The 24,002-nt window shown below is 47.5% G+C and overlaps 1 protein-coding gene across 1 annotated transcript in view; it reads left to right on the plus strand.

The window, feature by feature from the left end:
• ACOT8 (acyl-CoA thioesterase 8) overlaps positions 1 to 24,002 on the plus strand; it is a 46,614-nt gene that overhangs the window by 4,549 nt on the left and 18,063 nt on the right. The window lies entirely within an intron of this gene.

Here is a 24,002-nt window from a genome sequence, read left to right on the forward strand (position 1 = left end):
CTCCAAGTTCTCGTTGTTGGCCTGTATCAGAATGTGCCATTTGCGTAAATGGTCACTGATGTATTACCTTTTCTAGTTGCCTGGTTGGGAAAAGAGGTTGTCAGTTTACAGCTATGTGAGGTGGTCGTCATTTTAGATATGTGAAGTTGCATTCTTAGAGTGGTGTTCCAGCTCTCAGGTCTATCTGTGTGGAAGATGAAATCCATCTTAATCTGCCCTTTGGAGGAGCAGTGGTACGTGTCCACAAATAGCGTTTCTGGGTGTTGTCTGATTAGATTGTGTTTGTGATTTCTTCTCGCTTTAGATGAGAGGTTAGGGGGGAAGCTAATAGCGAAGGCATTTGCGCCGTGCGGTTTCATGTGGATTGACATGAGTGGTTCGACCGAAACTGTTGTGCCTGGTGACATTGATGCATATTATGTAGGCAGGACGGGACGAGTTATTGATGGGGGGCAGGACTCCCTTGGACTGTGGGAGTCTGGCCACGATGAATGATTGGTGGGCACTTGGGGTTCCACCTTACTTATGGGAGCTGTGATTAAGGGGGCGCAGAGTAGACTAAGGTATAGTGGTGGTTGCTGAATGGGGGAGAAACCAACATGGAGCAAGTAGTGGGGGGGCACAGAGTGGACTGCGTTATAAGAGTGGTTGCTGTGGGGGGCTAGGGGCAAGTGGAGGGGGGGTACGGAGTGGACTATGGTATAAGAGTGGTTGCGGCAGAAGGCTTGGAGCTGGTCTGGTACTTTTGAGTGGGCCCAGAGTCGCTAGCGTCATTGGAGCAGAGCGGAGGGTGGTCCTTGTTGGTCCTTGTTGATCGCCATCGAAGGGTCCGGAAATCTTCGGGGGGCTGGCCTAAATTGTCATCAAGGCGGGAAATATGGCGGGCGGGCCGCACTTAATTGGGCATCCTGGGTATGCCCTAAGGCTGCCTGGGCATTTGGCTTAAATAATTAATTAATTAATTGTGGGTTTGTAATGCGCTAGAATCGACTCCCGAAGGAGTATCTCTGCGCAGTAGACCACTGGGGAACCGGTCCTGGCTTTCCCTGTGAGATGGTCCCTACTGGGTATCTCCAAGGTGAAACCAGGCATCCCCGGCGTATGTGGGGGGCCATTGTGGAGATGAGGCAAGCTAATGCCCAGATTTGCTGAGTGTGATCCCTGGTTAGAGTAGACACCGAGATGAGAATTATCGAGTCTGCTGACCCTGGTCCACGACCCTGCCGCGTCGGGAATTGAACCCTGGTCCCGGGCCTTCCTCTGCTCTCGGGTCTGCCGCCTCTAACCATTGAGCCACACCACTTGGTGACCTAAGTGTAGTCTTAAACCTGGCGGCGAGTTGAATGCCACTTTCTTAATTCCGAGGTGGATTGGCGTCAGCCATTTTCAGATTAGGCATAGACCAGAGCTTGAAGGAGCTCAATTATATGCGTTCTTCTGTTGGGCAGATCTCAGGGGGAGGCACTTTCATCTGTTTGAGTGACCCAGTGAGCAGGGGTCTCGCCTTCGAGTTAATAAGCGAGCTTCAAGTAAACTCCAATGATCACTTGAGGTCCCAAGCGGCAGCCATCTTAGGGCCAGGCATCCACATCCGAGCCGATCCTGCGAGGAAATTCAGCTCTTTACAAAGCTTCTGACAGGGTAAAGCGGGGGACTCACGGTGAAAGGCAGGGGAGGTGGAGGCGCGCTCCAGCTTCAGAAGGAACAGCCTGATGTGCTCTTCATTCGGTCATTCAAGTCCCGGGTGGTGGCCATCTTAGAGCCAGGCATCTCCATTAGAGACGATCCTGCGAGGGATTCCATCTCTTTACCAAGCTTCTGTAGGGGTAAAGCTGGGGACTCACTGTGAAGGGCAAGGGAGGTGGAGGCGTGCTCCAGCTTCAGAAGGAGCAGCCTGTTGTGCTCTTCCTTTGGTCCTTCAAGTCCCAGGCGGCCATCTCGGGGCCAGGCATAGCCAATTGAGCCAATCCCGGCTCCCCTCAGTCCTTGCAGTCTTGAAGCTGTCCTGGGTCCTACCGTATATAGCGGGTGGGGGGTGGGGAGTCACGCCTCAGTCCATAGCGTGTTCTGGGGTGAGGGGGCAGCAGAGCCGAGCCTAACATTGCCAGTGGCTGCCGGGCGTGATTTCTCCCTTCCATGCGCCCGCCAGGATGAGGTATCGGTAGGGGATCGATGCGCTGCAGCTCCAATCTCCCGCGGGGCAGCTTCTGTCTCCCGCAGGGCAGATCGGATGACCCTGGGGCAGGTATCTGAGCCTGGCCGCTTCGTCGTCGTGTCCCAGCCGCGGGGGCTCACCGATGCAGCTCCCAGCTCCCGTGGGGCAGATCAGCCGGAGGGCAGGGGACGTCTTCCAGGAGCCGTCGGGCACCCGGATCGGTAAATCTTAAACGAGAGAATGATGGCTGATGGCGGAGTGAACGGGCCGGGTGGGATTTACACTAGTTAGTGATCCCACTGAACTCTAGGGCACTGGTAGTTGAACTTGCTACCCCCTCTCATACCTAGGCAACATAACATATATAGTAGACTGAGAGTCCCATTCAATAGCTCAGAATTGAGATGCCAATGAATCGGGTGATATCTCAATTGTTTATGAGTTTCCTCCTCTGCTGGAAAATGTCTGATGATGGAAACAACGTAGAAGGGGTATCAAGGTCAGGCTCCATCCTTGGGCTGCCTATGTAACACTCTGTCTTTACAGCTATTACAGGTCTTTGTCTTAAAACAGTTCACCAAAACGAAAGTTTGTTTGTGGGAATCTCTATTTGGGTAAAGACTGGAAAAGGGATTGGCTCGGTACATATGTGGATAAACACATTGACCACGCTTTATCCAATGAAAATGCTGCAGTTTCCAGCTTCACAATGAATCCTTGAGATGTGGATTGAAAATAAATAGCATGACACAAAATGTGTTCATCTGTAAGGTTTGGTTAGCAAGAGTACACAAGCTGTATATCTATTGCATTCAGAAATAAAGTGCCCGGCAGGTCTAGGCCATCCCATTGTTCCAGTTAAAAGGAATCGGGATCATCTGTTATTCCCCCACTGTAGTCAGTGAGCACTTGTGGGCCCCACAAACAAGAAGAACGGTTCAAATCCTGCATGCACTAATATAGTCATCGTAAATTGATCATTTGTTCCAAAGGAAGACCGAAAACTCACAGGCTTAGAAAAATCCACTCGCTATGGCAAGTCAGATGTTATCAAGGTGAGCTATTTTTAGTGTCTACTGGCCCGTTCTGGGGAGAGAGCCCAAGCTGGCAAAGAAAAGGTGTTCTGTCCATTCAGTAAGTGAATGAGCAATAATGACGCCTTTAAATCTCGTTTTTTTCTTGTCACATTTGCTGTGCTTTCAAAGACAGTCCAAATGTCAGCTTATGCATTCCTAAAAATTGCGGCCTATTTAACATGTAGATTGGAGTTTACTTTCTTTCTCTGAATGTAAAGTTACAGGATTTTGTAAAGTGTACTGTTGGACGATCCTTGTGAAACGCTATGCTGAATGATGTCAGTTTGTTTTCTAATGCACAACATTTCAATAACTTGTAAATGAACTGCGCAAATATTTCAAAATATATATCCAATTAGGAAAACATCTTTTTTTGTAGTACAGAAGTGAGATTGACGCAAAGAAGCATAGTAGCAAAACAAATAAGAACATTTTACTTCTCAGTGTGCAAATTATAAATATTTGCAGAAAACCGATTTCCAAACATTACAGTTAGTATTGTATATAGTTTTATTAGTAAAGGAGTATGTTGGTGGGAATTCTTTGGTCATTTTAATGGAAAATGTGCTCACTGTAATTGACTGTGCGCCAGCATAGCATGCGTTAGTAATATATTTACTAAAAGTGAGTTTTTTAACATGAACTGAGAAACCTTCCTGCCGCTGTCCTGATGACATTGCTGTTATTGGACTAAGAGTTAAGTCAGGCGCCATGTGTACTCTATATGTGGTATAGATTCTTATTATACATGAAGCAAATGTTTAGCCTATTAAATCAAACAAAAGAGGTTTTTGTACAGCAGACAAGCTAACTAACATATCTGAAGGTGCTTCCATGCGTGATAATAAAGAAAAAGGCGGCTTGATGAAATAAAACATTTACCTATTATCACACAGACCAGTTTATTAGGTTGCGAGCATTACAGTTAGGCCTAGCAGATTATTCAAGTCACTAGACCTGCAGGTCTGGTAAAAATATTATGATTTTGTTAGGCCTGACTCAGTGCAGTTGATTTATTCTAGTCAATGGCGGCTGCTGCCAATTAAAACCAGTAGGGTGGGGGGGAGAGGAGAGGTTGGCAAATAAAAAAAAATAAAAATAACAAGCATTGTCATAGCCAATAGGTCTCGCCTTTGGGACCTTATAAGTGTTTAGACATGCAACAGTTGATGTTGTTGCACCAAGGATATTGTACTGCATAACTAAATACTTATAAGGTTTCAAAGGCTAGACCCATTGGCTATGTCAATGCTTGTTTGGAGAGGGGTCTTTTACAAGCAATCGCAATGAGCAATAAATACGAGTATTCTTTGGTCTGGCGGAGTCCTTCTTGGAGATGGGGCACAAGGTATTAAGTACCCTGAGTCTCTGTTTAAGACTTGGGGGGCTACATCTGTCAGGGAACAATCTGGGTTAAACCAGACATTTTCGAGCACGCTGTTATTCTGCAAACATTTTGCAACACTGCTCGTTGATGCTAAATAGCCGACTCTTTTCACATGTGTGTGGCTTTGGTGTGTTTGAGGTGGAAGCAGCACTCTTGCCAATAAAAAGGTGCATTTTGCAATCCTGTAATAGCATTGCAAAGGTTTCGCAGCGTTGCGGGGTAATCGCAAATAGGGCATCTGCTGTTTGTCCGCGAGCGCTTTGTGTGCTGGGAACTCCCAGGCTGGGGTCCTGTCATAAGAAGGCTGGGAGAAGCTCTGTGTTTAATGCTCGGTGTTGCTTAAGGGAAGAGCACATTTTGCAGACTATACTATGTAGCCTATGCAAAAGTGTATCTCCTACTCTTTGGGGTAGCACATTGGGAGATTTTACAGGGCCGGCTTCTGCTTCCCCTTTGCACGCGGGCCAGTTGAGGGGCGGAAGCCATTCTGACATACTCAGAGTTGGGAAAATGGAGTTGTGATGTCTTCAGTGGAAAGGGCAATTTGCGAAAAACTTCAATTTGACAGAACTCAGCCTGTCTGCGATGTCGGTGTCTTTTAAGCACGAGCTTCCTTTTGGATGTGGGGGTCTCACCCAGCGCATGATCTGTGGTGCGCTGCCCCCTACTAGGGAGAGGCGCTGTGCAGGAAGCAGGCAGTGGTGCCCCGTGTGTGGTAGCCATTCAAATCCTCGTGCAGTGCCAGGGGCTGGCATGGAATAACTCACCGTCATTACACAAGGATGGGGGCAGGGGGAGGTTTGCAGGTTTGCGTCCTCAGACAGCCAACAGGAGCGCATCTTTAGATTTGGGGAGATTTATCCGATGACCAGGTTACACTGTCGGGCACAGGTAAAGACCTCTAAGCCTTGAGTGGCCGGTTTGGGTGGGCATCAGGTGGCACTGTGCGAACAGAACCCTGCCAGTGGATGGTAGGAGGGGTGAGGGGAGACACCTTGCATGTCGTCGCACATTGGTGACAGTGGCGTAGAGCAGCGGGTTTACGGGGCGCGGATGTGCTACACTGTTCTCGGCTGAGGGGTACCTGCCTAATAGCGACTGTGGTGGTTATGTGAGTACAGGGCGGGTGGTGTTAGGGCAGGAACAGGGCGTTGACTCGAGCTTGCTGAGTTAAAGGGCAGCAGGGTGGTACAGGTTATCTTTAAAAGAGTAAAGTTGGGCTTTGTGTGTTTGTCTTGTGGATTCTGGTGGTTTCTGGGTTTGAGTACACACCCCAGATGCAGATATGCGGCACTCTTCGAAAGTTACATCTTGCAGGGTTGAAGGGGCATGAAGATACAGGGCAGAAGGGAGGACTGTCGCCTTAAAAAGAGCAGAATCGGGCTCCGTATGTTCGTCTTGCAAATTCGGATAGTTTTGAGGTTCGGAAAAACATCTCAGGGGCAGACATGCGGCACTTTTGTTAGGGGCAAGAGGGTACATGAGAGTAGGAAGCAAGGCTGCCTTTAGGATAACAGCATCAGCTCTCTTTGTTCGTCTGGCACAACTGCAAAGACGCTAGAAGAAAAGAAAAACAACCCAGCGAGTGGTGCACGCGAGCGCACTGCAAAGAATTTAAGGAATGCAGCAGGCACAGTGCGGCAGCCAGTAATCTCCAAGGCACGAGTGTACTATATGTCAACCACACTCACAGCAACCCAATGATGTCACCACAAATATAATCTTTATATAAGAAGATATATACAATATGACCACACAATACAAAACCAACATATAATAATGGGTAGTATTCCTTCCGGTGGATTGGTAGGTTCTAATCCCAACCATCGCTTCTAACCGATAGTTAAGCTTACTTCTAACCGTTTCTAGAAGGTTAGGCAGGCCGTATTGCTAGAATCAGACACATAATAAAAGAAAAGAAATACTGCAACGTGTAACAATATACTCCTGTACTGTGCAATAGAGAAACAATGCCATACGTAGCGCCACAGTCATGTACTTTGAAATAGAAGGAATAATGCAATGTGTATCACAACCAGCGTGCCCTGTGCAAGGAAGTAACAAAGCAATGCGTCACACTACAATCATGTAATCCCCTGGGTGTCTAGTTTAAAAAAATGTATAGGTTTGCTAGGTTTCCCCAGGTGCCGGCAGAGCTAGGGTTAAGAAAACTACAGCTAGGTACTTTGCAAAAATAGGGTCATTTTTCAATGTGAAATTGTGGTGTGCTCTCGTTGAATTTTGAGCCGTTTCCTGTAGTGGGCACTATGCCTACCCACACAAGTGAGGTACCATTTTTATCGGGAGACTTAGGGTAATTCAGATTTGTAAAGCAAATGATATTACCTATTGACTTTTGATGCATTTCTGCCTTCCAAGTGAAAGGCAATCTGTAAAATAGAAGTAATTTTGAAAAATGACCGATAATTCTCATGCTAGTATGAGTATTCCCAATTTCGGAAATGTGCAAATATCTACTGTTTCTAAACTCTATATTTTGTTCCCAATTCAGAAATACATAGGTGTCTTTCATACCGATTTTTTCATGTATGCTTTGTCCCAGAATAATTGCGATACACCCAGTACTTAATAAAAAACCATTGCAAGACGCTGCTCAGTTTTTGGCTCTGGATTCGTCGGGTTCTTGGTGAACCTTACTTATATCCCCACAACCAGTAAGGTCCAGCAGATGTAACAATGTATTGCTTTCAAAGAGCTGTCATAATTGGAAGAAGTTACAGGTGAAAACGATAACACAAAGGCTGTTTTTTTCAACTGATTTTCAATTTTGTTTATATTTAACCGTACGTTTCTATGAAGAAACCTTGAAGAATCTACACAAATGAGCCCTTGCTGAATTCAAAACTTTGTCTACTTTTCTCAAATGTATAGCTGTCCAGGATCCAAAATTGCTTTCATACCAATTTCTACCATTAACTGGAAGGGGGTTGAAAGCACAAAAAATAGCAAAAATAGGCTATGTCCCAGAAAAATGTCAAAACTGTGTAAAACATTTTAGTTTTCTGACAAAAGTCTGTCATTCCCTAAAATATGGGAACATTATGATTTCAGCTCCACAAACCCTTTCTTTGATACCATTTGCAAGTAAAAACCCAGACGCTTTCATTTGCAGCACCTTTTTCACATTTTTCCCAAAAAAACATTTAGACATATTTTGGCTAATTTCTGGGTCCCCTTCAGGGGAAGCCACAGACCCTGGGTACCTTTAGAATCCCCATGATGTTGGAAAAAAGGATGCAAATTTGGCATGGATAAAAAATTACAGGGGCCTACGCGCGAACTACCCCACATAGCCACAAAAAGGCTTAGCACGGGGGGGGAGGCCTAGCAGCAAAGGGGCTAAGGACCACTTCCTCTCCTGGAATTAAATAAACCATTATACTTTGACCTTACAGTTCATCATTAATGATTGGTATGTTTTAATAATGATGAATGATGTTCAGCAACCTCCAGTTCCGTGCAGCTGTAAAAGCCAAGGTGTCAGTATCCCATTAAATATAGTATGATTCTCCTTGAATGCTGTGCACTGAAGTTGCAGGCTATGCTTTACAGTCATGAATCCCAGGGCCACTGGAATTATGCCATTCTGAGGCCGTGGCAATTTTAGCATAATTATAGAATTGCCACATTTGCCACCTAGTCCATCATCTGCCGCATAATCTACTGATTTTTACTCAAAGGGTTCTAAAGTTACTAAAAAGCAGCAACACGTGTTGCTGCACAGTAGAAGGCCCTTTGCAAAGCTGGACTGGCCACCTTTGTGTTGCTTATTGCTATATGTGGGTGTTAAACGGGTACTAATGAGGTGCAACCACAGATTGGCAGTTTCTCTGAAGAAAAAACGGCACACCAATCACATTAGTTCAGAAAGGTGTTAAAATCCAAATGAGTTTTGTCAAATGATGTTTTATTTGTGAAAAATAAAGTACCATTTTGCATTTATTGGTTATTCTTTTTGAGACTTTTTGTTTGAACTGTGTTATAAGTATCTGACACCAAAACACAGTCACCCGCATACCTTTGGTTTGCTAAACACTGTTTAATATTATTTCCCCACCATAAAAATGACTTACCATGGGAACTAGGGGAGTATATGGTTGTCGATGATGAGGAGTACCAGGTGCCAGAAATATTTGTCATGAGGGGTCCTTAGGCCTAGAAAGGTTTGACAGGGGGTCTCGGCATCAAAAAGTTTGAAGACCCCTGGTTTAGAGTATGCTCTATGTAAGTACCATATGTTGCATGAAACACACTTGGGAAAGCAAATACTCATAGGGACATGCATTATGATGTAAAAGATGTGAGACGAAATGAGAACCAACCCCATAAGGGTTTTACCCTCACTCACTCACAGAAACCTGCATTTTGCCAGACATGAATTAACCCGCAAATTACACGTTTGAAAACAGTACTGATCACTGGCAAGACTCGACCACCATTTAAATCACTTGATAGTCTACTGGTCGAGTAGTTCCTCGCAGCATGCAGAAAGCACTAAACAGATTGGCTTTTAACATTACATTTCGCTTGCACAAGAGTAAAATAATTTCTAGCTAATGCATCAAGAATTTCCAATTCTATTAAGGACACTGAGGACACTGCTTCTCTTTCTTTTACTACTTGAACACAGCATCCAATCAACAATGAAATTAAGTGGGGGTGTGGCCGAGCTGCGAAGCACGATTGCCGCTGCTTAGCGTAGCTCTGTGACTTCCCTTCTCCCTTTACCTATCCTTTACAATTATCTGTGGGCCTGAAGAGGAAATTCTTCATCGAAAGCTTCTGTGATCCGATCCCAAAGCAACGGACCTCGGAGAAGCACTGCAGATTCAGAGCCGAGAGCAGGATTGATGATGGCCTTTACGTAGAGGGAACGCCCGGGACTCGAGTGGAGGGGTGAGCCGACAGTGAGCCCGGCAGACTCTACTCGTCGGACCTTCCCAACAACTGCAGCTGATCGGCGGCCCATACTGGCGACCGGTGGCTGTCGGGGGTCACTCTGGCCCGAGACAACATCCACCGCTCGAATCATCAATCCGCTGTGACGGAAGAGGCCGGGACCAGACGTGAGGGTGGAGATGAGGATCCGCCGCTCTACAGTGCACCTGGGATCGGAGGCGTGGCTCTTGGCCTTGACCAGTCTGGGGGCACTCGGTGGGTGTGAATCAGGCCCACGGGACCAGAGCGGCGACTTGGCCAGGTTACGGGCCGACTTTGAGGCCCCCCTCCGACTCAAGGGATAGAGCCGGCCTTGAATGCGATACCTGCTCGCCGTATCACAGTCCTCACCAGAGCAGGAAAAATCGAGATCGGGCGTGATCTCTGAGGCAGAGCTGAGTAAACTGTAATTTGCCTGACAGCCAAGACACCAAACTCCCCCAACGGACCTAGATATCGGACCCTGCCTGGCCTTGAACAACTGACTGGGGGCTTGCGGTGGGCCTGCGGCGGCGCAGGTCAACAGCGGCTGGAGAGATACTTAATCCACCAGCGGCGGCGGAAGGCTGACGGACCGTTGATACCGGCGATAAAGCCATTGTAGTCGAGGAAAGGGCTTTGTGACTGCATGTTTCCCCATCTGCACGGTCCCACTAAACTAAGGGGGTGACGTATCTCACAAGAGTATCGACCTGCCATGTTCCGTGGCGAGTAACGGTTGCGGGGGTACTTTACTGGAGAACACCAGCTTGTGCTGCTGCTCCATTTTGAGCTCCAGTGAGTGCCAGAACCAGTGTCCCATGGAGAAATACGTATAGCTACGCATCACCACAGGTTCTTGCTGCAAATACTAACCTCTCCTCGAATTGCAACTTCAGCCTGGTGAGATTACCCTTGACTTCAAGCTGAGGGTGGTTGTTGCCCCCACTGCCTGGAGTGACCTCCGCTTCTGGACCTGGCAATCGCCATCCCTATTGACACAACCAAGGTAGAGAAACGCAATGTAATGGCATCATCTAGGGGCAGGATGTCAGTACAGCAGAATAGGCTGGACCGCTACACTCTTCCCAAAACTTCGCTGCCTGAGTCTTCACCCGTGGGCAAAAGTGGTGGAGTCCAGTCTGAGACAGATCTGGAGCTTACACTTAAAGACATAATGGCAGCAATCGCAGGGAATAAGACGTCCCTGGTACACAAGATGTACACACTTACGGTGGAAGTTATTTTGCTCAGGGTGGACCACAACAAAAACAATGAGAGTTAAGCATGTGGAGCTCACTACGGCGAGTCTGGTGGAGCATAATTCCCAGCTGCAACTTGACATAAAGAACTTAAGACCTTTCGGAAGTATGCGGAAACCAAACTAGATGACTACGAAGGGCGACTACAGCGCAAAAATTTCCGTATTTTAGGGGTCCAAGAAAAATCGGAGGGACAAGCCACTGATCTTTTTGAAGAAGACCTCATCCTCAAGCACCTGCAACCCAAGGGGCTTGGCAAATTCTTCGTCATTGAAAGAGCTCATAGAGTTCCTGGAGGTCGTCCGAAACCGGGGGGCCCTACGCGTCCTATCCTGGCCAGAGTACTAAACTTCAGGGATCGAGATGTGATTCTCCAGCATGCCAGAGTGGGACCTTCACTCAGGTACGACAACGCAGAAATAACTTTCTTTCCAGACTTTACCCAGATCGTTCAGAGACAAAGACGCTCCTTCCTCGGGGATAAAGAAAACGCTAAGAGACACAGGATACAAGTATGCCATGCTTTTCCCAGCCAGGCTGCGTGTGGAGGCCGATGGTAGGGCCTGGTTCTTTGAACACCCGGAAGCAGAGGCTGACTGGTTGGAAAGCTGCTGACCGACGAACAGCATCTGGCTAGGGGTAATGTACCAAGTTGGGGTAGTCATGAGCCAACGGACTTAATTGACAATGATGTTGATTAGTGTATCTGTTAGAGACTACTGGAGTCTTAGGGCCTGCTTAGGGGACCTACAAATTGCATTAAGCTTTCTTGATCCATGTAGATTGCTGTCTCCCACTCAGGGGCATCTATTGTATTGATAACCGTGATAGGGAGGGGGGAGACACTATGCACCCCACTTTACTACTTTTAGATTACGTCTGTGAGCGACAGGCACTCTGCAAGTTGTATCATGGGCAGTTTGAAGCCCTGTGGGCAGGGGTGCAGGGAGGGGGTAGTTGGGTAGGTGTATGGGGTAATTGATTTATCAACAATATCAAAGTGCTACACAAACCAGGAGCAGTGTCATTACACACGTTTAGATGGGTACACAGTGGGATACCTGGATTAAGATCCTCAGCTAGAACGTCAATGGGCTTGGTGACAAGATTAAACGCAGTATGGTCCTTCAATACATCAAGAGACAAGCCCCCGATTTCGTTCTACTATAGGAAACACACTTAGGGCCATATGTAGGTAAATTGCAAATACAGACTCCTTAATACCGAATCGTACCGAATCATACCGAATCGGTATTAAGAATGAGGTAAACGTGATGTAGGTAAAAATTCGTTAAACATTACCGATTCGTTGCAAATCGGTATTAAATACCGATTGTGAACAGATCGGTAATAAAAATACATACCGAAAGGCTATTACCGATTCGGTGTTACCGAATCTACACCCAAAATCGGAAATACCGAATCGGTAATTTAAAAAACAGCGTTTTGGTGAATCAGCCAATCCTGATACACCCATTTACTTCCCAAACAGGAAGTTGCCACACCCAGCCAGGTGCACAGGGCCTGGAGCTCACTGTGAGGCAGGCAGGCAGGCAGGAGATCTGAGGAGCCAGCAGCAACACAGCCAAGAAAAAAAAATAGATAAACCACTGAACAAGCATTGAAATGGCAAGCCAGGACAAGGAGAAGGAGGGAGGTGAAAGAAAAAGAAAACTCAAGTTCAGCGACAAGGAGCTTGAGATCCTGATCGAGGATGTCACCCAAGAGTACCAAAAGCTGTTTGGAGCCCAGTCCCACCAAGTGCCAGACGCACAGAAGAGGCAAATATGGAGTGGCATTCGGGACAAGATCAATGCCATAGGTGTGACCCTGCGCACCATAGAGGACATCAGAAAGAGGTGGTACGACCTCAGAAAAACAGAAAAACAGAGGATGGCAGAGAGACATAGGCTGGCAGGGAAAACTGGAGGAGGAAAAAATCGAGCCCCAGTACCAACACCACTGGAACAGATGGTGGAGTCCACCATCCAGCGGGAGAGTGTGAGTGGCATAGGAGACGCAGACAGCTCCGCCAGAGCAGCTAGAAAACAAGGTAAGAAGCATGCCCAGGATGCTGCCCTACCCCCTCCCCAACCCCAACCCCCATAGTGGTAAAAGTGCTCCCACTCCACACCATGTCTTACTGCTTACCTGCAATGCATTCTGGGTGATGTAGTCAGTGTGAAATCATGATCAGGACTGTCAGGGCAGCTAACACAATAGCATGGTAATAGAATTGGATAGGTCAGGATAACCACTGTGCACTGTTGTCATGTACTTTAATGCAATGGCATTGCAGACAGAGCATTGAGAATATTTACATTTGTGTCATTTCAGGCGAGTCATCTCGCAGTGCAGCTGAGGGCAGCAGAGGCAGGTCAGCCAGGCCAGAGGGTAGTGAACAGGATGAACACAGCATGCCTGCAGGGAACACCAGCTCTGCGCCATCGCAGCCAGCCAATCCTCCACCACAGACATCACCACAGCGCCAGGGAGGGCCGCAATCCCCTCTCACTCAGTCACCACTGCGACGTTCACCAACACCACCACCACCACCACCACCACCACCACCACCACCACTACCACAGTCAGGCAGGAGGCATGCCGTGATCACCCTCCAGCAGATGGAGGCGTCAGAGGAGGAGGGCAGCCAGCGCGAACAAAGTCCTATCGTAGAGAGATCCAACAGGGAGCGGGCTGGTTCAGCATCCGAGGGTGCGAACATCTCATCACGCCGCCGCAGGGCAAGGCCGGACAGTCCAGTGGCATTTGAGCAGGGTGACAGTGTGTTTGCTGGACTGGAAGGCAACATGCTGAAGGTCCAGCGCCTGCAATGGAGGGAGATGAAGTTGTTACACAGGGAGGTGGCAAACATTAACAGACATATGCACAAGATGGAGAAGGGTATCAGTGCCATGGGGGAGAATATGTCTGCAGGGATGGAGAGGGTAGCAACCTCGGTGGACAACCTCTGCAGCCAGCTGGAGCAGGACCGTGTTGGCATGCGCCGACAGAGACTGAGACTCCAGGACTATACCAAGTCGGTGAACCGGCTGGCCACTACGACATCACTGATGTGTCGCCGGTCCATCGCCATGCAGGAGGAGATGGCGCATTGCAGCAGGGATGTGGCCAGGGGGATGGTGTCCATGACCTCAGTGCTAGAGCTCATGCAGAATGCTAAGGCCTCAAATATGGAAGGGGGGGGACAGTGAGGAGGCTACCAGCCGTGGTAGCATTACACCCTCACCCACCGAGTGCAGGAGGCGTAGTGGACGTAATGTCCCAGCACAGGAATGGTCCAACTCACAAGTCTGTGTTGATGGGGAACATGCACGTGCAGCACGGGGACGCAAGAAGTGAAGGACACTGGCTGTCCACATGCATGTGATGGGTGATGTAACCCATGTCCAATTGGACAATGCTCACAATGCTGGAGGTGTGCCAAATAAACACCTGTACATGTAATTTGAAATGCCTCAGTGTCGTTACTCACTCAGAAATAGTGTGATGTTATCTCTGCCCGTCTATGTCTCCCATCATGTTCAATAGCAGCACCAGCCGCGCTGGGCTCTGGCTGAGGGTTGTCCTCGTCCTCTGACTCAGTTAGTTCCACTGCAGTTCCTTTTTTAGTGGCCAGATTGTGTAGCATTGCACACGTAGCAATAATCTTGCAACATTTGATGGGGCTGTACAGACGCGCACCTCCTGTTTTGTGGAGGCAACGGAATCTGCTTTTGAGCAAACCAAAAGTGCGCTCCACCACGTTGCGTGTGCTCCTATGTGCCACATTGTATCTCCTCTCCCTTCGGGTGGTTGGGTTCAGATATGGTGTGAGGAGATACGGTCGGAGGGCATATGCGCTGTCACCTATGAAGAGAAGTAAGTGGCATTGATTGGTGTGACCAATAGCTTGTGGCAGGGTGTACATCAGGGTGTGTGACATTTACTTACCTAGTATGTATCCGTCGGCAAATTCACCAGCAAGCAGACGTGTATGTATGCCACTGTTCCTGAAGATGTAAGCATCGTGGGTACTCCAGGGGTATTTTGCCACGATGTCTGTGATAATGTGTTTGGCATTGCAGATCACCTGCACATTGATTGAGTGGGTGGATTTGCGGTTCCTGTAAATGTATTCACTTGCTGCAGGTGGGCAGATGGGAATGTGGGTCCCATCGATGCAGCCGATCACGTGGGGGAAGTGGGCAAGTTGATAGAACTCCAGCTTGGTTCTCTGCAGCTCCGCCTGCGTACTGGGGAAGGATATGTAATGTTCCATTCTGTCCATCATGGCGTCTAGGAAGGTGTTGAAGAACCGGGATAGGCAGCTCTGTGATACTCCACCCACTGCTGCTATCACACCCTGGAAACTTCCTGATGCAAGGAGGTGCAGGCAGCAGAGTACCTGGACATGGGTGGGGATTGTGTGGGCCCTTGGCGTCTGATGCTCCAGATAGGGTGTTAGGTCCCGTATTAGCTCCAGGATGGTGTCTGGGTGCAATCTGTATCTCTCGTGTATTTCTGCGTCTGTCAACTGGAACAGAGTGATGCGTACTCTGTACACCTGCTCCTCACGTCTCCAGATCCTCATTCCTGCTGCTCTCAGGCGTAGCCGCCTTGCTATGAGATAGAGGCCTGCCATTGTGTTCATACTGATGCATTTTGGGTCTGTTTATATAGACTCCTCCTGATTACCACATGCTCCTGAAACGTGGTAATTAGCGATTCGTTATTACCGATTTTGGCCAAAATCGGTATTACCGGGGTTTGCTACATAGCATATTTGGGGGTTTTACCGAATCGTTTCTACCGATTCGGTATTCATTATTTCGGTAATTCCAAGTCGGTAACTTAGGGTTTTTACCGATTCGTTATTATCGATCCTATTCGGTATTACCTACATCTCACATGGCTACATATTTGTCGGTAACACCAAAAATGACCCTTTTTCGGTGTTACCGATCGGTATTTGGCCACCTACATATGGCCCTTAGTTGGGAACATGTGTAAGGCTATGGATAGGGGAATAGGGGAAGTTATGAGCTAGTGGCTCATGCAGGTTTAACGACTGGGTCGCGGGAGTGGGTATAGTGCTAAAAAAACTTGTTTCCCTTTACACTGCAGTCCACATGGTCAGATATTAGAGGCAGATATAATGGAATTTCGGGTCTCTGGGAGGGGAGAGATGTCATATTTGTCTCAGTGTACATTCCCCCTGGCCTCCAGCGGACACATTTACAGACCTAGGTACAATCCTATTGTCCTGTCCAGAGGGCCTCCTCCCTATGGGTGGAGATTTAACGCAGTGGTATCTGGTGAGTTGGATCAGCACCCCCCACAAGGCCTTAGACCCGCACAACAAGGTCTATCTGACTTCCTCGAAGCTATGGGATTGGTGGATGGATGGAGGGCACACAACCATGGCAGAGCTCAATACACCTTCCTTTCATGGGCCCATCGCAGCCTCTCGCGCATTGATTATGTATTAGTTCTGGCTACTCTAACACTAGCTATTCAAGACATACGACATTTAAGTAGGGGTATTTCTGATCACTCACCGATCTGGACACACATTGATCTAGGCCAGAGAAAGTTGGGAAGAATCGCCCCCATTAAGCCCTGGTACCTCGAGGACCCTGATACTCGGAAGAAACTAAACCAAGACACAGACCACTACTTTCATTAAAATGAGGGTACGGTGGAGTCTGCCCAAACGCTGGGCTAAAGAACGGTGATGGATTAAACCCAGATCTTTTGACTGGGTGTGAATGTTTGATGGATTCAGATGCTCCGTCCATCACCACCCCCTTTTGTACCGCTTTTGGCTGCCATAAGTGTGGCAGGGTATGCTCAGAAGTGAGTCCCTTGCTCACTTTGCCACTGGATTCAAGCACGCCGGGCTGAAGACGGCTGGAATGCCAGAAACCGGTCCTCGGAAGCTTGTTTCCGGTCCAGGGAAGACACGGCTTGGCAGTTCGGGCTGGACTGTTCCAATGAGGCACAGGGTCAGACTGATTTGCATATAGCCATGTCTGAACTGGGGTGGCAGATTGGGCTAAAAACGGTGATGGATTAAACCCAGATCTTTTGACTGGGTGTGAATGTTTGATTGATTCAGATGCTCCGTCCATCACCACCCCCTTTTGTACCGCTTTTGGCCGCCATAAGTGTGGCTGGGTATGCTCAGACTGGAGTCCCTTGCTCACTTTGCCACTGGATTCAAGCAAGCCGGGCTGAAGACGGCTGGAATGCCAGAAACCGGTCCTCGGAAGCTTGCTTCCTGTCCAGGGAAGACATGGCTTGGCAGTTCAGGCTGGACTGTTCCAATGAGGCACAGGGTCAGATTGATTTGCATATAGCCATGTCTGAACTGGGGTGGCAGAGTGGGCTAAAGAACGGTGATGGATTACACCCAGATCTTTTGACTGGGTGGGAATGTTTGATTGATTCAGATGCTTCGTCCACCACCACCCCCTTTTGTAACGCTGTGGGAAGCATACAAATCGGTGGTTCGTGGGCAAGCCCTATCATTGATTACAGGCAAGAAAAAAGAAAGTCGGAAAGAGTTGGTGCGGTGGAGGATGAGGTACTTAAACTAGAGAGTGAGTTGGAAGTGACAGTAACCCCCGAGAAGTTGCACTTCTTGCAGCTCAAACAAGACGAATTCAAAGCCATAGCGATAGACAGAGCTAACGCCCAGGGACGAGAAACTCAGACTAGAATATACGAACATGGGGACAAGGCAGGAAAACTAATTGCATGGTTAAATAAGAAGGAGTGGACTAACCGCCTCGTGCCTGAGCTTCAGATGGAGGGTGTCGGCCTAATCTCTGATCCACAGGAAATAGCCGACCGGTTTAACGCTTACTACTAAACAATATATGGTACGGAGGGGAAGTAGTCGCTTGAGGAGAATGGCTCTCTGATCCAAGACATCTCGCTCCCCAAGCTGTCAGACGAAAACAGGGAATATCTTGAATCTGGCTTCTCGAATGAGGAAGTAGCCCAGGCAATACGGGCGATTCAATCTGGGAAGGCCTGCCAATTGAGCTGTATAAGCTCAGGTCAGACAAGGTAGCCTCATATCTCCGCCTGATGTTTGAAGAAAGTAAGGAGATGGGAGTGCTCCCCATATACCAAAAGATAGACAACATAGTTGTCATCCATAAGGATGTTAGATATTAGATGTTAGGTTGGTCTTATATAGCGCACGGCTACTCCAAAGGAGTGTCCCGGCGCTTTAATATGTGACCGGAAAAAGAAATACGTCAACAACATACAACAGAGTCCCTGCAAATAGTAGAACACTCTAACACTGGGGGGAAAAACCACTATCGGGCAAAGGCCCATGTTTTAAGGCCCTTCCTGAAGGCCAGAAGATTGGATGTGCTACGCAGTGACAGTGGGAGCGAATTCCAGAGCTGCGGAGCTCGCAGCCTGAAAGAACGGCCACCCATGCGCGCCTTTTTTACACGGGGAACCTCAGCTAAAAACAGAGACTCAGACCTCAGAGAGCGGGCCGGATGGTAAAATGGCAAGTCTCCTTTGGAGATACTGAGCTCCCTTAGCGTGCAGGGCTTTATGGGCCAGAGTCAAGGCCTTAAACTCTATCCGCTTCCGGATAGGCAGCCAGTGGAGCGACTGTAATAGACTGGATACTCTAGCACGTCTATGGAGGCCAAAGATAGCCCGCGCGGCCGCGTTCTGCACCACCTGCATACGTTGCAGGAGATACTCCGGCAGGCCAAGATAAAGAATGTTGGAATAATCCAATCTAGAGCCAATTAGTGCCTGGACCGTCGTCTTCCTATGCTCTTCCGAAAGCAGGGGGAAGAACTTCCGGAGCATTTTGAGGAGACCAAAGCAGGTTCCCGAGAGAGCCAGAACCTGGGACTTTAATGTCAGCCCATTATCGATCTTCACTCCCAGATTCTTAGCTAACTGAGACGAGTGAGCTGGAGGGAACATGTCTGCAGGCCACCATTCATGCCATTCTGGGTTAGAGATACACCCGAAGAAGAGTATCTCCGATTTATCAGAGTTGGACTTGAGGCTGTTTAGCTGGAACCATTTAAAAACAGCCCCAAGGCACTCACGAATACTCTCTCCGTTGAAATCTTCTCCTTTCTGACATGAAAAGAGGAGCTGGGTATCGTCGGCGTAAGGCAATCGTCGGCAAGGAGGGGAAACCCAAAACCAGTTGTGCCTCATATAGACCGATATTCTTACTTAACGCAGAACCCAAGATCCTTGCTAAGCTACTGGCTATCCGGTTGGTGAAAGTGATAGACAGCTTGGTGCATCCAGATCAATCAGGCTTCATGCCGCTTCGTAACACAGCCTTAAATTTGCAAAGGGTCCACAGAGTATTGGATAGGGCGGCAACTATCCGGGAACCGGTGATACTGGTGTCACTGGATGCCACCATGGCGTTTGACATGGTGGAATGGACGTACCTTATTGCTGTACTTGGTAGAATGGGCTTCGGTCCCAACTTCGTGAACTGGATCAGGCAATTATACTCAAAACCCGTGGCACAAGTGGTTGTGAACAAACGCACATCAAAGCAATTCCAGTTGCGTAGGGGCACGAGACAGGGGAGGAACAACCATCCTGATACCTCTAAGGGGTTTACATACTAAGGGATGTTCCCCCACAGGTCTATTGTCCAACGGGGATGCCCTACCGGAGATAGCAGATCAAAAATTATTAATCGTCCTATAGGCCAACCTTGGACAAAAAATGGACAGTCATCTGCACAATGGCCCCAAGGGATCCACACTCCATTCATTGCAACAATTAACCATCTGCGCCATGCTGCAGAATATATCTTGTGACTACTGGGAGCTCCGAAATTCCAGGCATTTGTCATTGGCTCCTGAAATCCTCCACGCCATGAAGGACAAACTCCTGCCCATCACCAACAGGTCTGGATGCTCCGTTGGATCTAACAGAAGGTCCAGGAAGGTTTGAATTTGCATCAGTGGAGCACACGATTCTGCCATGCCACAGGAAACCAAGGTTGCACTGGCCAATATGGTGTCACTAGGATTATTTTCGTGCCCTGTTGACGGACCTGTGGGAGGACTCTCTGGATCATGGAGTAGAAGGAAATGCATAAAGCAGATTTTTTCTACAAGAAAAGCATCAGAACTTGCTGGTAAAGGGTCCGGTCTCCAACTGTAAAAAATCTGAACGTGTGTATTCAGTTGTGACGCGAACAGGTCTACAACACATGGGCCCCAGAGGCAGAGCATTTAAAATGCGGCGATGAAGCCTCCAATCACTGGAGTCATGTAGAAATCGGTTGTTCCAGTCCGCCACGATATTTGTGCAACCCAGAATATACTCCACCACGACTGTGAGCTGACATTTCAGTCATTACTGCCAAAAGTCTATGGCAATTTTCGCCACAAGACAAGATCTCGTACCTCCCCAGCTTGTTGATGTTTTTTGATGACGAAATATTGTCTATCCGAAGAAGGATGCAACATCTCACCTTGTGGAATTTATTAATTTATTTAATGCGATTTTCTATAGCGCGAACATTACCCTAAGGTGTCAGAGCGCTTTACAAAAGAACCAGTTGCAATACATAAGGATTTATGATTACATGAGTTACATGAAAGATACAAACAGGAAAAAACATTGCAAATGTACAAGTTGTAAAGTCACACAGACACCCTAGCCCCATCTACTGGAATCTGATTTTATGACTATTTTCGGAACAGGGGCAAAAATGCCTTGCGTTCCAGGCCCCATATGATCGAGCAACCAGAAAACCTTCATTCTGGCTTCCTGCAACAAAATGATATGCTCCGAGTAGGATAAACCTTTCTGAAGGTGTAGAATTTTGAGGTGCTGCGAAGCACGATGGTGGAGAGGACCAGAAAATACATCCTGAATGGAGGACGCCAGAAGTCTCACCTGTCTGGCCAACATCCTCAATGATATTGTCTGAGAGGTTATCGCTCATCTCAATTCTTCCTTGATCGAAATCAATTTCAGGAGGGGGAGTTTGAGTTAGGCTAGGACAGAGTCCACTTAAAACACCAAGAACTCCAAACTCTGAGTGGGAGTCAGAAGTGACTTCTCGCTGTTGATGATCAAACTCTGTCTGGGAAAAAAAGAAAAGGATTTGGAGGGACCATCTGAGATGGGGATGCAATAAACTCTAATTTGAATCCCTGTACTGTCTCCAGGATGCAGGCATCTTGGCTAATTATCCACCATTTGTGTGAGGAAAAATCTGAGTCTGCCCACTCCCAAGGCAATGTCTAAACCTGGTATTGCACTCACCTGTATATGTGGATTTCATTGTTGTTGTAGTCCCTCCGCTGTAGCCTCCTTGGAAGGAGCGACCTTGGCCTCCCAGGGACTGGAACAGGTAAAAGTTGTTTGAACTTGGGTAGGTAGACGTTCCACTTCCATGGTGGGAGTAACCTCTGGGAGAGGTCTGGGTGAATCCACGGCCCAGTGCTCAACCCCCTTGCAAAAAGGCCACTGCCAAAGACCTTCTTAATGGCGGATTGGGGGTTGTCCAAGGCCGAGGAAGCAGCTACATATTTGCTCAGGTCTTTGACAAACTTGGAGATAGAGCAATTTGCTTCGCCAAGAAGGCATATCGCCTGTTGGGACCATTCAAGGAGGACAGCCTATCAACCATGGAATTAGAGTCTCTGGCCTGAACTGCCAACCCCAGTATCTTCATGAGCCATCCTGAGAAGTCTAATACTTAAAAAAATAAAGTTTATTTATCATTTTATACAACAGGTACATACAGTGAAGCCATATCAAATTATAAAGAAAACAATTATCCACTTGTAGCATAACGAATGACAAGGGGAGAAAAAAAATGAAAACAAAATAACACAGAACATTAGGGCATCACCGAGGAAGTAAAAGCAGCGCCCAGTACAGCATTGAATAATTAACAAGCATTTAATCTGCCGTTCCGTCATCTGCAGAATGATCCAAATACAACAAAGTAAATCCCACAGCGATTGCCAGATATCTTTGAGCTGGAAGCAATTAGCTGAGTAGAAGCATACAATTCAGAGTTAGTATCGAGTAGGACAGATCTTACGTTATTGGAGGAGGACAATCACCCCAGCGAAGTGAGATGTGCCATTTGGCTAGGAGTAAGGCAAGAGAAGTCTAGTAGTTTGTGTTGACAGCCGCTGTCGGCGCAGTCAATCCCTTTCTTGTGATCTTTGGCAAACTTTTTCAGAAAAGTGGCCATACCGGGATCAAGTTCTGGAGTGTCTGGGAATTTCCCAGGGAGCGAAGGGTGTGGGCATATCCTCCTCTCAAATCCTTTGAGCACACGGTTTTGGACATAATCTGCTACTTCAGGACAGGGAATTCAGTCCGACGAACCAGGGTGGACAATATCATCCGGGTTCAAATGCAGGCTTCTGCAGAGTAACCCCGCAGGGCTAATCCATGCATAGTGGGTCTTGCGCTTCCGTTTGGAGGCGGTTTGAGACTCCTTCTGAGACTGTTCTGACTCTGAAGAGTGGATAGAGGAATCGTCAGTGTTCTGACCTTTATTGGGGCAGAGTCCCTAGGGACCAGGTGTCACTGACAAACCATACTCGTGGTGCAACAGGACTGAATTTGCCACTTCTTCCAATGCCTCAGAATGAGGCCAGTCAGTCGACCCTCTCTGGGGAAAAAACCCGATCATTGGTTCTTACTTCATTGGGGGGGGAGGGGGGGGGTTCCCCAAAGTGCCTGCACTCAATTCTCTCTTGCCATATTGGATAAGAGGTTGAGTAAAGGGTTGAAGGGCCCTCACATGGTTATCAAGTGCCTCCACCAAGTACTCTTCCACCTAGTGCTCACAGGAGATTTCTGTACAGTCCCCAAGATATTCCTCTTCATTGAAGGACTGGCCCATTTTTCACACAAGTGTAGGTAACTAGTCGGCACCAGTCAACTATAGTAGCAGAACAACCAAAAAGAGGGGTGGGGCAATCAGATGAGAGGAGCAGTCAAAAGAATGCTCTGCCAGTTAATGCGTGGAGGGGGCCACCTGTAATCCCCCTGAGGTAGAGCCCTAGTATAGTTTATAGAGCCCCATTGAGAGGGCTGTTATCTCTTTCCAAGTGCAGCAGGCTCACGCATGATGCCAGCTGCAATTAGAGTGAACATGTGTTATAATGCGCATGCACGATGCTTGGCAAAGAGAAAGGACAGTTCCTCCTACCGAGCATCACGCATTTTCGAATGTGCCCTGTTCCTACTCCACACTGGCGTCCTATGAAAGAGGGAAGCTTCGCCCCTCATAAATGTAATAAAACTATGCACATTAGAATAACAAGCACTGGCGTTGCCAATAGGTCTTGTAGTAGGAAAGTTGGAGCTATTACAATTGCAAATAACAATGCCTTTTATTTTTGTTTTCATTTTAAAAACATAAAGGGCTTTGTCATTTACAAAACCAATAGCTCCAACTTTCCTACTGCGAGACCTATTGGCAACGCCAGTGCTTGTTTCTACTTGTTACTCAGTTTTGCATTTGAAAGCGTTGATAATGCTATGCATTTTAATGTAACTCAAGCTGTCAGCCGCAGAAGAATAAAACTATAGGTGACATTGAAACTAATTACCTATAGGATGCACACAGCTGTTGAAACACAAAGCGAAGGGGATATGGCCTAGCAGCTAGAGCTGTTGGCATTGGAATTTGGAAACCAGCTTTAAATCCTGGCATGGGCTCAACATCGTGCCGTTCTGGACAAATCACTTTATCTCCCCATCCCTAAAGAAATGTGTTTCCTAGTCTGGTTTTCGTGCCATAGGTCAACACAAGTTTGTGTTATATAAACCTGCAACAACAAAAAATGCATTACTCACTGAGGCATTTATTAGATTTTAGTTTTAGGTGGCATTGCTTTCATATGTCCACTAATTAAAACATCTACTGTCTGTATACGATATTTCCATGTTAGGCTGAGTGATCTCAGCGGAAAACCTGTCTGTGCTACTGTGTGCTCTTTAATTTAATTCGCATTAAATGCATTTACATTTTGTGTTTCAGTGCTGTAGTGCCCGTTTTCCTCTTTTTTAAATACTTAATAACTACTTATCAATGCAGTGCTATAAAGTGACATTTTAATGTCAAAGCTTTCATATCTAAACACACAATTTTGAGTTTTGAAGAGATATTTATGTGA

The sequence above is a fragment of the Lissotriton vulgaris genome, chromosome 7 (assembly GCF_964263255.1).
Source record: "Lissotriton vulgaris chromosome 7, aLisVul1.2, whole genome shotgun sequence".
Lineage (NCBI taxonomy): Eukaryota > Metazoa > Chordata > Amphibia > Caudata > Salamandridae > Lissotriton > Lissotriton vulgaris.